Source organism: Monodelphis domestica, chromosome 1, assembly GCF_027887165.1.
Source record: "Monodelphis domestica isolate mMonDom1 chromosome 1, mMonDom1.pri, whole genome shotgun sequence".
Lineage (NCBI taxonomy): Eukaryota > Metazoa > Chordata > Mammalia > Didelphimorphia > Didelphidae > Monodelphis > Monodelphis domestica.
In genome coordinates this window covers 373,442,487-373,455,812 of record NC_077227.1, presented here as the reverse complement: position 1 = coordinate 373,455,812, position 13,326 = coordinate 373,442,487, and the positions used below count along the sequence as shown (strand labels likewise).

The 13,326-nt window shown below is 37.4% G+C and overlaps 1 protein-coding gene across 14 annotated transcripts in view; it reads right to left on the bottom strand.

The window, feature by feature from the left end:
- Positions 1–13,326, bottom strand: part of TENM2 (teneurin transmembrane protein 2) — a 1,380,893-nt gene that overhangs the window by 70,086 nt on the left and 1,297,481 nt on the right. The gene's annotated exons all lie outside the window — the stretch shown is intronic.

The following is a 13,326-nucleotide window of genomic DNA, read 5'->3' as shown; positions in this document are numbered from 1 at the left end:
AATAAAATAGAATAAATAGGATCACAAAGGAAATCAATTGTACTTATATATTAGTTATTGATATATTAAAAGTTCTAATGTCATAGATTCTCCATCTCTCTGAAATCTATGGGCCAGAGTTTAAGAAAAGGTAGTGGCCTTGAAGCCCTAAGGACCTGGGTTCAGTCACTGCTTCTGATACTTGCTGTCTGTGTGATCCCTCTTCAATACTCTATCTTTCAGGGCCCCTGGAAATACCTAGTACTATGAGTTGCAGAATAGGTATTGATTTGTATCTGTGGAGGGAGTTTCCCCAAAGGGAGTTCTCTACATGGACAAAATCATGGATGGAGAACAAGAATAAATGACAGTAATGGTAATTATTGCAAAAAACAATTTTTTTTTTTTAGAAAATTGAGATGTAATTTTTCAGCAGAATGAGGACAACAAGGTCCTTAGCAGCAAACATTTCTTTCTTAGATACCAGTCATTAGTTCCCAATTTAACAAATATAGCTGCCCCTTAGGAAGGAACATAAAGCCATATTCATTGTGTTTAGATCTCAAAGGGACCTTAAAGGTCAACTGCTCTTAGATTTATTGGAAGGGACCTTAAAGATTTTCTAATCCAATTCCTTAATTTTTTGCAAACTGAGAATAAAAACCCTTAGAGGTTACAAGACTTTTCCAAGACTATACACTAAGTGGCAGGACCAGAATTCAAATCCAGATCATCTCACTTCACATTTTTCAGTATACCATTTTGCCTTCAGCTAACCATTCATACCAGTCTCTTTATTTCTCTTTCACCAGAACTATTTTTACTTTCAAACATTTTTGTTTTTTTTCTACTTCCTTCCCATTCCAGGTAGGACCCTTGGGAATAATTTCCTTTGACATACAATCTCTCTACTCCAAGAGAACCCTTGATGGCTGTCACTGGTTCACTGCCCCATTTTATCCCTGAGGTATACTGTCTTGAGTCACTGTGTAGACTGGTAATTTCTATCTGTGTGTTGCTGTCACACCATTTCCTGCTTATGATCGCTTCCAAGTTTTTTTTTCAGAGCATTGCCTGCTTTTCTGCCAATTATCTGTATATGTATGTGTGTATATATGTATGTAAAGATGTGTATATATGCATGTATGCATGTGTATATCTACACACATATGTATATATAAACAGATATAGATGAAGCTGATAAACAAAAACCCTCTCTACTCTGTGAAAACACTGTGTACTTGACGGCACAGTAGGGAGCTAAGACACTGATCCATTCCATAATTTGAAAAGGAATGAGATCTCATGCAGAAAAGGTCACAACCAATCATGGTAGAGAAACCTGAAAGCAACAGGCCAGAAAGGTCTCTTTTAATGTCCCAGGGCAAGACCATAACTATCAAGATTAGGGAGCAGGAAGACTAGCTCTTCCAGGGAGTGAAGAGGCTCATTAGATAGTTTAACTAGAATGGAGGTCCAAAGGGAGAAAAGTAGATGCTTCCCCTGACTATTGAGCAAAGATTTCAGAAGCACAAAAAGAAATCAGTTAGTGGAGAAAGGGATGAAGTCTATTTTAGTTTTGGCTTTCTGCTCACACTTAGGTATTTACTAGGATCTGGTGGCATTAACTCTGGTAGCTGTCAAACATTTATTAATATCGCGCTATGTTATAGACATAGTACTAAGTGATAGGGATACAAAGGGAGGCAAACACAGTCTTTCATCTCAAGGTGCTCATGTTCTAATGGAGGAGCCATTGTGTCAGTCCATAGTTGTACATAGCGTGATCCGGAAGGAAAAGCTTGAAATTTTAGGTATTACAGAAGATAGGCTTTTCTGGTGGAAGGGAATTTCCCAGAGCTGCTCAAGTCATATCACATAAGTGGCTGTTTATTCTACTATGCCTATCTGGTCTTATTTCAGGTACAGTCATGGAATGAGAATAGGGAAAAAACAATGTTCTGTTTGTCTGTTTGTCCTTTTAAATCGAAGTTTTCAATTTTTATTGTTCTCTTTTGTCTTTCATTATCTTTATTTCTGAAAACATTAGCCACTTCCCTTCTTGTCAGTCATCCTTTGCAATTAAAAAAAAAGAAGGAAAAAGCAGTTCAGAAGAACTGGCCAACACCTCAACTAAGTCTCACATGATAGACAATGTTTAATACTTTTCATCCCCCATCTTTGTAAAGAAGAGAGGGAGTTGCATTTTTATTTCTTCACTGGAGACAAGCTTGGATGTTATAATTCCAAAGCAATAAATTTAATTTTTTTTGTTTTTTAATCTATGTTGTTATAGTCATGGCATACATTGCTTTAATTGTTCTGCTTACTTTACTCTGGTCAAGTTCATAGAAGTCTTTCTGTGTTTCTTTGAATTTTTCGTATTCATCATAACACATATTTGCAAACCACATTTGTTTATCTATTCTCCAATCACTGGGGATCTGCTTTGTTCCTAGTTCTTTGCTACCACAAAAAGTGTTATTATGAATATATTATACTTACTTTTGATCTTCTAGGCAATATGATCTCTGGGCCAAATAATATGGATATTTTAATAAAATTTTAAATACACTACATTTTAAATACACTAAAGTAAAGTAGCACTTTAAAAAAGATCTAGTCCTACTGGGCTATCTGAGAAGGTCAATCACAGAAAGATTCCATATAGAGCATCTCTCTATCATGCCATCTGCTTTCCAGTCATCATCTTTATTACCTTCAAAAAGAACCTTGGACTTCAATGTTCAATCTTCTGGCTTTGACAGGTAAACTTTTTTGTTATCTTGTCCTCAAAGCTACTTCCCAGCCATCTCCATGCCATGCTGCTCAGATATATCTCTTCCTTTCCCTACCTTTCCATAATCCCATTATATGCTCCCTTACTTTCTTAAATATGTATCCTCAACACTTAGCATGATGCTTGACTCATAGTAAGTGCTAAATAAGTGCTCCATCCATTCAACTGTTCATCCATTTTGTCTACCAAATTATTCACAGCATTGTTTGGAAGAGTAAAAACTGGAAATGAGGTGAGTGCTCATTTTGGGGTTAATAATCAAGTTATGATATTTAAATGTAAACGAGTATTAAAATGCCATAAGTAATAACAAAAATGAGGAACTGGGAGAAATGGGAGGATTTATATGAACTGTTGCAGAGTGAAGTAAGTAGAATCAAGAGAACAATATAAATAATAATTATAATGATGCTATATAAAGAATTAAAACACAAAATGAAAGCCAAATTCTGAGTAACTGATATGACTAAACTTGACCCCAGAGAACAGATGACATGTACTTGCCTCCTTTTACTAGAGAAGCAAATAACTATTCTTGTGGCTGCTACACATATTTTAGCTGGTTTGGCTAAATGTTTTTGTTATAAAGAAAGGCATAAAACAGGGGATAACTGTGGGCTATCTGGAAATAATTGTGATGTAAAAACAAAAGAAAATGATACGGTGAATTTTTTTCCTACCAGACTTGAAGAGTGCTTGGCCTATCACTAATTATCTCAACATATACATATTTATTTACTCTGAGACCCTTAAAAGAACTGGAGCCGTCAGAATTGTAAAACTCACAGGCTAAGACTCTGGCAAAGGGATTTCCTAAGACACACAGATATTCCCTTAGAAGTTGCACCAATCAAACCAGAGCTGCTTCTTGATCTGCTTGTCACCTCTTGAGAGGCAGAGCCTCTTCCCCTGTCTCTGGCCATCAGGCAGCCATGTGCTCTCATTTTTTTTAAGATAGCTGCCAACCTCCCTGAATAAAAGCCTGGTTACCCCAAATCCCTTCTAGACAAGTTCTCTATTCAGACCAGTTTTCTGATAAATAATAATAATCATAATTTAAATTCATATAGTTATCATGTGTTAATTATATATTTATATAAGATATTATATAATAAATGTAATATATTTATCATAGGACATTTAGCTCTTACTATGTGCCCAGAATTGTGCTGAATGCTAAAATAATAATAGCTAACATTTATATAGTGCTTACTATTTACCAGGTACACTGTGCTAAACAGTTTACAATTATTATCTGATTTGATCCTCACAACAGTCCTTGGAGATAGGAGCTATTATCTTCATTTTACAAAATAGGAAACTGAGGCAAACAGAGATATTAAGTGACTTGCTCAGAGTCACACAGTACATGAATAGCTAAGGCTGGATTTAAACTCAGCTCTTCCTGCCTCATGGCCTAGTACTCTTTCCACTGAAAGAGTCCTTTTATTTATAAGCTGCTTTTATTTATAAATGATTGTTAGCAGCTTTGCCAGCCACAAATACCATGGGAGTGGTATCTGACTTTTATTATAATTATAATAGTAATTATAATAGCTCATATTTATATAACACTTTAAGGCTTGCTAAATGCTTTATAAATATTATTTTAGTTAATCAATCCCCCCAAACTCTGTGAAGTGGGTTCTATTTTTATTCCCATTCTACATGTGAAGAAACTGAGACAGAGAAAAGTGAAATGACTTGCTCAGTCACACAATTAATAAGTGTCCAAAGCAAAAATTGAATTTTGGTCTCCATGACTCCAAGTTAAACCCTTTATCCTCTAAACAATTAAGCTGTCTTTATGAACCACTGATGTGACTGAAGGAGATCATGGTAGGCATGGAATTAAAAATAACCAGGAGAAGGCTTCCTTTTTGGCAAGTTACTGTCTTGAAATAGTTCCTGCAATCACTCTCACCTTGCCACTCCACTTTCCTAACCTTGTAGGTTTTAGATTTCCTGAGTTATTCTTCAGTGCACTGTGCTATTCTGAGTGGTATTACTGAGTGCTATGGACCATTCCCCACACTGGTGTCCACCTTCCCATCAGTGCAATAGAAGGGAGTTGAGGACTTTTTTTGCTAGACTCTGAAGTTGCACAAGTAGTACCTAGAGCAGCAGGCCACAAGAAATCTTGCATTTGCTGGAAAAATCTGTGGCACAATTTATATTTTTAAGCCTTTCTCTGGGGGGAGGGGATTATAAAGCAGCAGTAGAAGATCCTCCCCTCCTGCCCTCTCTATAAAAAAATTTTCCAACAATTTGGCAGAGGGGCTTAGTATCTTAGAGATTTTCTTGGGAAAAGGTGTTCAAACTAAACGGTGTTTGTGTCAAAAGAACTAAAACAGTATCTATTCTGGGAAATTTTGCAATCCCAGAAATCTCTTCCCCTGAGGGTCTCTGGGATTTACTTTGTATTTATATACAGATATTTATATACATATGCATATACATGTATATATTATGCACATACTTATAAACATGTATATACAGACATGTACACATTTATACATTTGGGAAAGGAATAAGCATTTATTGAGTACCTACTATAAGCCAGATGTTGTGCTAAAAATTAAATATTTTCTCACTTGATTTTCAAAACAGCGCTATGAGATAGACACTATTATTGTTCTCATTCTACTCGAGGAAATTGAGGGAGACAGAGGTTAAGTGACTTGGCTAAGGTCACAAAACGTGAAAGTATTGGCTTTTTTGGATTCCAAGCTAAGTGCCACTTAAGAACCAACTAACTGTATGATCACACACACACACACATACAATTTATATCTATGTATCTCTATTTTTCCATCTACTTTTCCTGATAGAATGTGAGGTCCTCAAAAGCATGACTATTTCTTTTTTTGCCTATGTATCTCCAATACTTAACATGGTACCTGGCATATAGTATTTACTTAATAAAAATTTGTTGTTCAATTAATTGGTTGCTAGAAACTCTGCTCAAATAAAATGGGGCTTGAAATCATAATGATGACAAGTGAAGACTGAGAGGAAGCACAATGAAAACTTCAGCTCTGGAGACTACTTTGACCTTTCCTTGCCTCAGACCTTGGCATATGGACTCCTGCTGGTCCAGCCTCACTCCAATCCCTGGGGGCTCTTGGTTTTATAAATTGAAAGGCAAGGGAATATAATACTACTCATGTCATGCTGTGATGAATACTGGGTTATTTAAAGTCCAAGATGTTCTAGTTTCTTCAGATAAGCCCACCAACATTAAACTACCCACAAGCACTTTCTGATACAAATGTTTTTGAAATCCCAAAGTGGAGTACTCCCTGCCCTGCATCTTCTCTTCCCTTCCATGCTATTCTAAAGGACAAAAGACCTCTAGCTAGTAGGGGATGGGAACAGGGGGTTGGGGGTGATGTGTGAGCATGGCCTCTAAGATCCAGTCTTTTTGGTATTTAGAATACTGTTTGATCATCTTATCCATATCCAACTTGAATAGATTTCTCTTAGAATTAAATTTAATCTTCTCTGTTAGGTATCTGAAGTTCTTTACAACCTTCTTACCTCTTATCTGTCTGTCTGTCTTTCTGTCTATCTATCTATCTATCTATCTATCTATCTATCTATCTATCTATCTATCTATCTATCTATCTATCCATCCATCTCTCTCTATATATATATATATATTCAATTACATATATTATATATAGTAAATTTTCTTACTCTTTCTACACCTTCTTTAGCATGCCAGCAGTTTCCCCTCTCTCTCTCTCTCTCTCTCTCTCTCTGTTTCTCTCTCTCTCTGTCTCTCTCTGTCACTCTCTCTCTTCCAAATGGTCTCCAATCCAACCTCTGCCCCTTGGAATCCTTGGCTTATTTTAAGATTCAACTCCAGTGCTATTTCCTGCAAGAGGCCCTTCCTGTCCCCTCTAGCTGCTCGTGCTCTCTCTTTGGAGGCTACCCTCCAATCCTCTACTCTGTTTGTTGTGTATGTACTGATTTATAGACGTGTGGTCTTCTATGTTAAAATGTCAGCTCCTTGAGGTCAGGGACCAGTGTGTATTTTCTTTGTATCACAGCCCTCAGGACACTCCCTGGTCCATTGTAAATACATTCTTATTAAATGTTGATTGATCATGCTAATGATACTAGCTAACCTTTACAGAGTCTGTTTAACATTGCAAAGCTTTTTTATATACATTATCTCATGCAAGTAAGAACATGCAGAGCATAGTGGAAATACTTAGGTTCTGGTCACACAAAGCAGGTGGAAACAAATGTAGGCCAGCCATATTGCTGGCACTAGATGGTGGTTTCAACTTGCAGTATATGCTACCTTGATGAAATTGGCATAGTGTTAAATGATTCCACCTGGCCATGTGAATTGGCCCTGGATCAGAGACATGTAGGACTGGAATTCACATAGGTCTTTTGGTCCATCTCCATCCCTCTAGGTGGATTTCAGTGGAATTCATGCCATATTTCTGCCCCTTTCTTTCTTTTTTAATAACATTTAATTTTTCTCCCAATTATATGTAAAATTAAAAAAATATTTATTAAAACATTTTTAGGCTCCAAAATCTCTCCCTCCTATGTAGCTGATTTTGAAAAATAGTTTTCCAGGGGATATTGGAATTCCTGGGGTTCATAAAGACATATCCCTGGGGGGACAGAGACTGAACTGAGGGAAGTCATTTGAGTGGGCTGGTCAGGCAGCTGGCAATAATCATGGTAATAGCTAGCATTTATAGAGCACTTTAAGACTTGGGAAACACTCCATATGTTAACTCACTTGATTCTCACAACAATCTTGTGAGATAGGTTCTATCATTATCCTCATCTTATGGATGAAGAAACTGAGGCTGAAAGGTTAGGCTACCCACCAAGTGTCCAAGGCAGTATTTGACAGTATTTTACAGATCTCCCTGTCCCCAAGTCCAGCATTCTTTCCTTTATGCCCCCACAGCATAATCCATGAACTCTCTTATGAGATCGAATTAAAGTATTAACCCCATCTTCCCTATAGGCTGGAAACCCTGGAAAGGCATTATGCTGCTGGCTGGGCAAAGATACTTGCCAAGGCATGTAACAAAAGGAGCTGAAATTAATTTTTAAAATGTTACCTTTCTACCACCTGTTAAGTCTGTGTTTCTAATCCTTTAATTCCCTAAAATAAGTCCATAGTGATTTAAATTATTATTATACAATTCCTCTTTTTTGGGATTATACATTTTAATCAAAATTATATGATGAAAATTTGATTTGTCACCTAATCAGGAAAAAATATAATTCCACAAGAGATACTTAACCATTTGAACTACTAAGGGCTTGATTAGAAAGGAGGAAAAGATTGAAGGTGCTAACTACATTGAGTAAACTCATGTACTCCAATCACCTTTTAATAAGTAAGTTCAATGGTCAAGAAATGAGCTACAAAGGATCTTCTGTTGGAGAATCTTCTTATTTATAGAAGCTTTTCTTGGCTTCTTTCTCTGAAACAGCTTTGAAATAACACAAAGTCTGTACTCTTTTTTTTTTCCTTCTTCATAAACTTTCCCAAAATCCTGCCATGGTCTTAGAAAGGAGCCAAAAGTGGTTTCTTCCTAGAAGATTCTTCCTAGAAGGAAATCTTCTCATAGGTCTTAACATCCCTCTTTTTTGAACACTTTATTTTATAATCAACCAGGAGCAAGAGGATCCTCTCAGACATTTGTCCCTGAGGGAGTAATCTGAAGAATTTTACTGCAAACCATGTATTGTATTTTTTTTCTCTCCATCCTTCATGTTTTAAGATGACACTTCTGAAGATGTGTGTGAGCAAAGTTGTTGAGAAATCATGAAATTTAGCAAGTGACTGGATATGTGGGGAGAGGATCAGTGAAGAGTGGAAGATAGCATTGGAGTTAGGAATCTACGGGACCTAAAGTAGAGTGGAAGTAACTCTCAATAGTAATATGGAAATTCAAGAAAGAGGAACTCAGGGGGAAGATAATGAGTTCTATTTGACATGTTGAGTTTGACCTATCTATGGGGAACCACTTTGAAATATCTAATAGGCAGTTGGTAATCTGGGACTGGAGTTCATGGGAGAGAAAGGGGCTGAATATATAGATCTAGAAGTTATATACGGGGAAATAATTAAACCTATCAGGACTATTGAGATCAAGTGAATGTATAGGGAGAAATGAAAAGGCATCGGACAGACAGAGCTTTAGATGATACCTACAGTTAGTGACTCAATAAACATTTATTCTGTGTTCTATTTTGTGCCAGGTACTGTGCCTTCAAGCACTGAGTATCTTGCATATATATGCAAGATAGTATTTCCCCCAAGGAGCCCACAATCTACTTGGTGAGACAACAAGCAGACAGATATGTACAAACAAACTATATATATAGAATAAGTAGAAAATAATTAATTGAGGGAAGGCACTAAAAGTGAGAAGGTTTGAGAAAGGCTTCTGGTACAAGAAAGGATTTTAGGTGGGACTTAGAAAGGGTTGTAGATTGAGTTGAGAAGTGCTTTAGGAAAATCACTTTAATGGTTGAATAGGGGATATGTTGGAATAGGGAGAATCTTGAGGAAGGCAGACCCACAAGCAGACTATTGCAATAGTCTTGGAGGGAGGCGGTGAGGACCTGTACTGGGGCAGTGGCAAGGTCAGAGGAGTGAAGGGGGTATATCTGAGAGATGATGCAAAGGTGAAATCAATAGGCTTTGATAATAGATTGGATATGGAGGGTTGAGAGATAGCAGAGGGAATTGAGGATAATGCCTAGATTGTGAGCCTGAGGGAACAGGCATAATGAAAGCCTGAGGGACTAGAGAGTGCCAGGCTAGAAGTCAGAAAGACTCCTCTTCTTGAGTTCAAATCTGACTTCAGACACTGGCTGTGTGACCCTGGGGAAGTCATATAATCCTGTTTGTCTCAGTTTCCTCATCTGAAAAATGAGCTGGAAAAGGAAATGACAAACCACTCCAGTATCTTTGCCAAGGAAACTCCAAAAGGGATCACAAAGAGTTGGACTTGACTAAAACAGCTAAACGATAAAAAGAAATGTTGAAAAAGGTAGGAGAACTAAGAGAACAGAATCATGAAAAGCCAGAGAGCAGAGAGTATCCTAGAAGAGAATGTAGTCAATAATATCAAATATATCCACTAAGTCAAATATGTTATCTTCAAAAGGAAAATCCAGATATTTGTAAAAATGTTCCCATAGGATTTCAGCTTTGGTGATATTCTGTATTCCTTCCAAAGACCAAACAGCCTGGTGGTGTACTCATGGCATATTTTTCTTTTTAAGATTTTAAATGCATTATTTTTTTCTCTGAAATTTAACTTCTGCTTTAATTCTACAATTAAAGTAACCACAGGGCCTTTGAACTAAACAGAATAACCTAGTTCAATTTAGTTAATATAGCTATACTATATTTTGTCAGAATGCTCCCTCTCTAAAATATTGACCTTTTTAAAAACATTAATTAAGGATGTTTCACAACTGATTCCACTAAACAGGTAGGTTTTTTCCCATATCTTATTGTATAGAAAAAACTAAGTTATATATAGTTCAGACAGTTTTCCAGGAGTCAGGTATACTCTAGGAACATGGGTTTCTCATGGGCCCCTGAAGCCCTTGCTTTCTCATTAGCCAAGAAAAAAGTTATTAATTAACAGGTGTGCTCGATGCCTGAATTGCATCCCTGGATCATGTCAAACCAATTTGGACAGTGAGGAGATGGGAAGGTGGAAAGGAGAAGATCAGTAGGGGGACAGTTATATCTAGGCCAAGTCCCTTGGATTTCCTCCAATATTACTTCCCCTCACTTAGACCTAGCTTGACTGTCTCGGATAGGGTCCTGGGAACCCAGACAAAGACTCTCATCTTCCCTGACCTGTGGCAGCAAACTGAACATCAAAATTGAAGGGATGAAGGTGAATTATAACAATTGGGAGGAAGGGATTGCTCTGAAACCTACCAAATTTTGAAAGCTCGCACAACATTACTGGGACTAGTTTGTAGGAGGACAAATGAAGAAAATGATAAACGTTTTACTAGAATTGAGATCCACCCCTACATGATGCTGAAATCACTAGGCTATCTACCACAGACTATTTAAGGGCTCTCCTTTGAGAGATAAATCTTCAGCATTAGAGTGATAGGCATGGCATTACCACTGGGACAACAAGGCACAAAACTCATATGTAGTCTTCTTGGTGGCCTCCCATCAGTCCCTGCTTATCCTATAACAGCAGTGGACATTAGTATCATTGGGTACCACTGTTGACACCCAGAAAAAGGCCTCCATTTTCTGGGGCTCGAGCAGCCTCTGTGATTGCCAGACTGGGCAATGGGGAGACAGAATAAAGTATTTGCAGCTATCCCTAACAGACAGTCTGGTCAATTGCTGTCCTTGTACTTAAGAACAGGCCTAAGCTATCTACTCAGGAACTTAGAAATACAACGATGAAAACAATTTTCTCTTGATTAACTTCATACATAGAAAGAGATAGAAGTTAGGAGAACCAAGAGAGAAGAGACTTGAAAACCTAGAGAGTATCCAAGAAGAAAATGTGGTCAATAATGTCAAAAATCCATTAAGTTAGCTCCAAAAGAAAAATCTGGATATTTGCAATCATGTTGTTCCCATGGAATTCCAGCTTTGGGGATATTCTGCCTTTTTTGGGGATAGTCTATCTAGTTGTTATTATTTGTATTTGAAAAAAAAAGAAAAGAAAGAAACAGGGACATAGGCTAGGTAGCACAGTGGATAGTGTGCCAGGTCTGGAGTCAGGAGGGAGGGCCTTGATTCAAATCTGGCTTCAGAAACTTTCTAGCTGTGTGGCTCTGGGCAAGTCCCTTAACCCCCACTGCCCTTGCCCTTATCACTCTTCTGCCTTGGAATCCATATGCAACAATAAAAGAATAGATAAATACTGTGTTAAGCACAGTGGAGAGAGTTTTGGATTTGGAGTCAGGAAGACCTGATTTCCTATCCTGCCTATACTTTCCAACTATGTATCCTTGGGCAGATTACCCTGTTTTTCTCATCTTCAGGTCTTCTCATCTGTAAAATGGAGATAATAATAGCAATGACATTTTAGGATTGTTGTGTGATACAACTGGGATAAGATATTTAAAGTGCTTTTGTAAACCTTAAAGTATTATATGATAGAAGATTATGAAGCAATTAAGATGGATAAATAAATGGATTACAAAGAAATCTGGAAAAATTTTTTGATATTATATAAAGCCCTTAGAAAGCAGAACCAGAAGAATGGAGCATAGAATAACTAGAGTCCTATAAAGAAAAATGAAATAAGAATAAATAGTCTGATGTGGACCTAGATAGATTGAAAAAGTGGGAGATGGGCACAGTAACATTTATAGCTCTCTTTTAATCAAACTGGGTTGGTTTAATCTGGTTGAAACTTATATGACCGTGTCTAATTAAAAAAAAGTCCTTGGGCTTCATCTCAGTGCTGTTAAACTATAGAGAAATGCTTATTTAGAGTATTGAGAAGTGAAAGAGAGGAAGAGGAAGAGGAGAAATGGGAAGAAAGAGAGGCTTTTATATTGGTAAGTCCTAAGTCTAAGAAGCTCTGGAGATGTTTGGAACAAGGAATAGAGAAGAAAAATGCCTTTTTTTCCCCCTCAATCTTCCTTATTCAAGAACTATGACAAGATAATGATTATACATTGTTATTTTCATCTAGTCCTATAACTTCACTGGCATAGGGAATCATCATTGTGGAATTCTCTCCACCGATGCAGATCAATAACTCATCTGTAATATATTAACCAACCAATCAACTAATTAATCAATCAACAAGCATTTATTAAGAGGCTAATATGCACCTGGCATCATGCTAGACATCAGTGATAGAAGTACAAAGAAGGAAACAATCCCTACTAGGAACTTTCCATCTTAAGTTTGATTGCTTTAGAATATTAGAGCTGTTTTTCTGATTTTCATATAGGACATGCCTTCTCCTATCTTTATTGCCTTTCCACTGGCTGTCCCCTGTGCCTGGAAAGGATTCCTTCCTCACCAATATTTCATAGAGCCTGTTTTTCTTTTAAATGACTTTCCTATGGTCACAAGTATATATAAAAGACAAGACTTGAACACAGGTCTTCTTGTGACCAAGATCAGCCCTCCTTCTACTAGACTATGCTGTGCCTCATTATAATTTGTTAATAGAATCAGCTTAGAGAGAGGGCTCCTACCAATGCTATCTCGAATCACACATTATATTGAGATAAAATCTTTGCTTTAACAATGTCACCTCTGCCCTAAGGAGGATGGGAAGGGGGAAAGTGAGAGGGAGAGAAGGGAGAGGAGAGAGAGAGAGAGAGAGAGAGAGAGAGAGAGAGAGAGAGGAGAGAGAGAGAGAGAGAGAGAGAGAGAGAGAGAGAGAGAGAGAGAGAGAGAGAGAGAGACAGAGAGAGAGAGAGAGAGACAGAGAGAGAGAGAGAGAGAGAGAGAGAGAGAGAGAGAGAGAGAGAGAGAGAGAGAGACAGGGAGAGAGGGAGAGAGAGAGAGAGAGAGAGAGAGAGAGAGAGAGAGA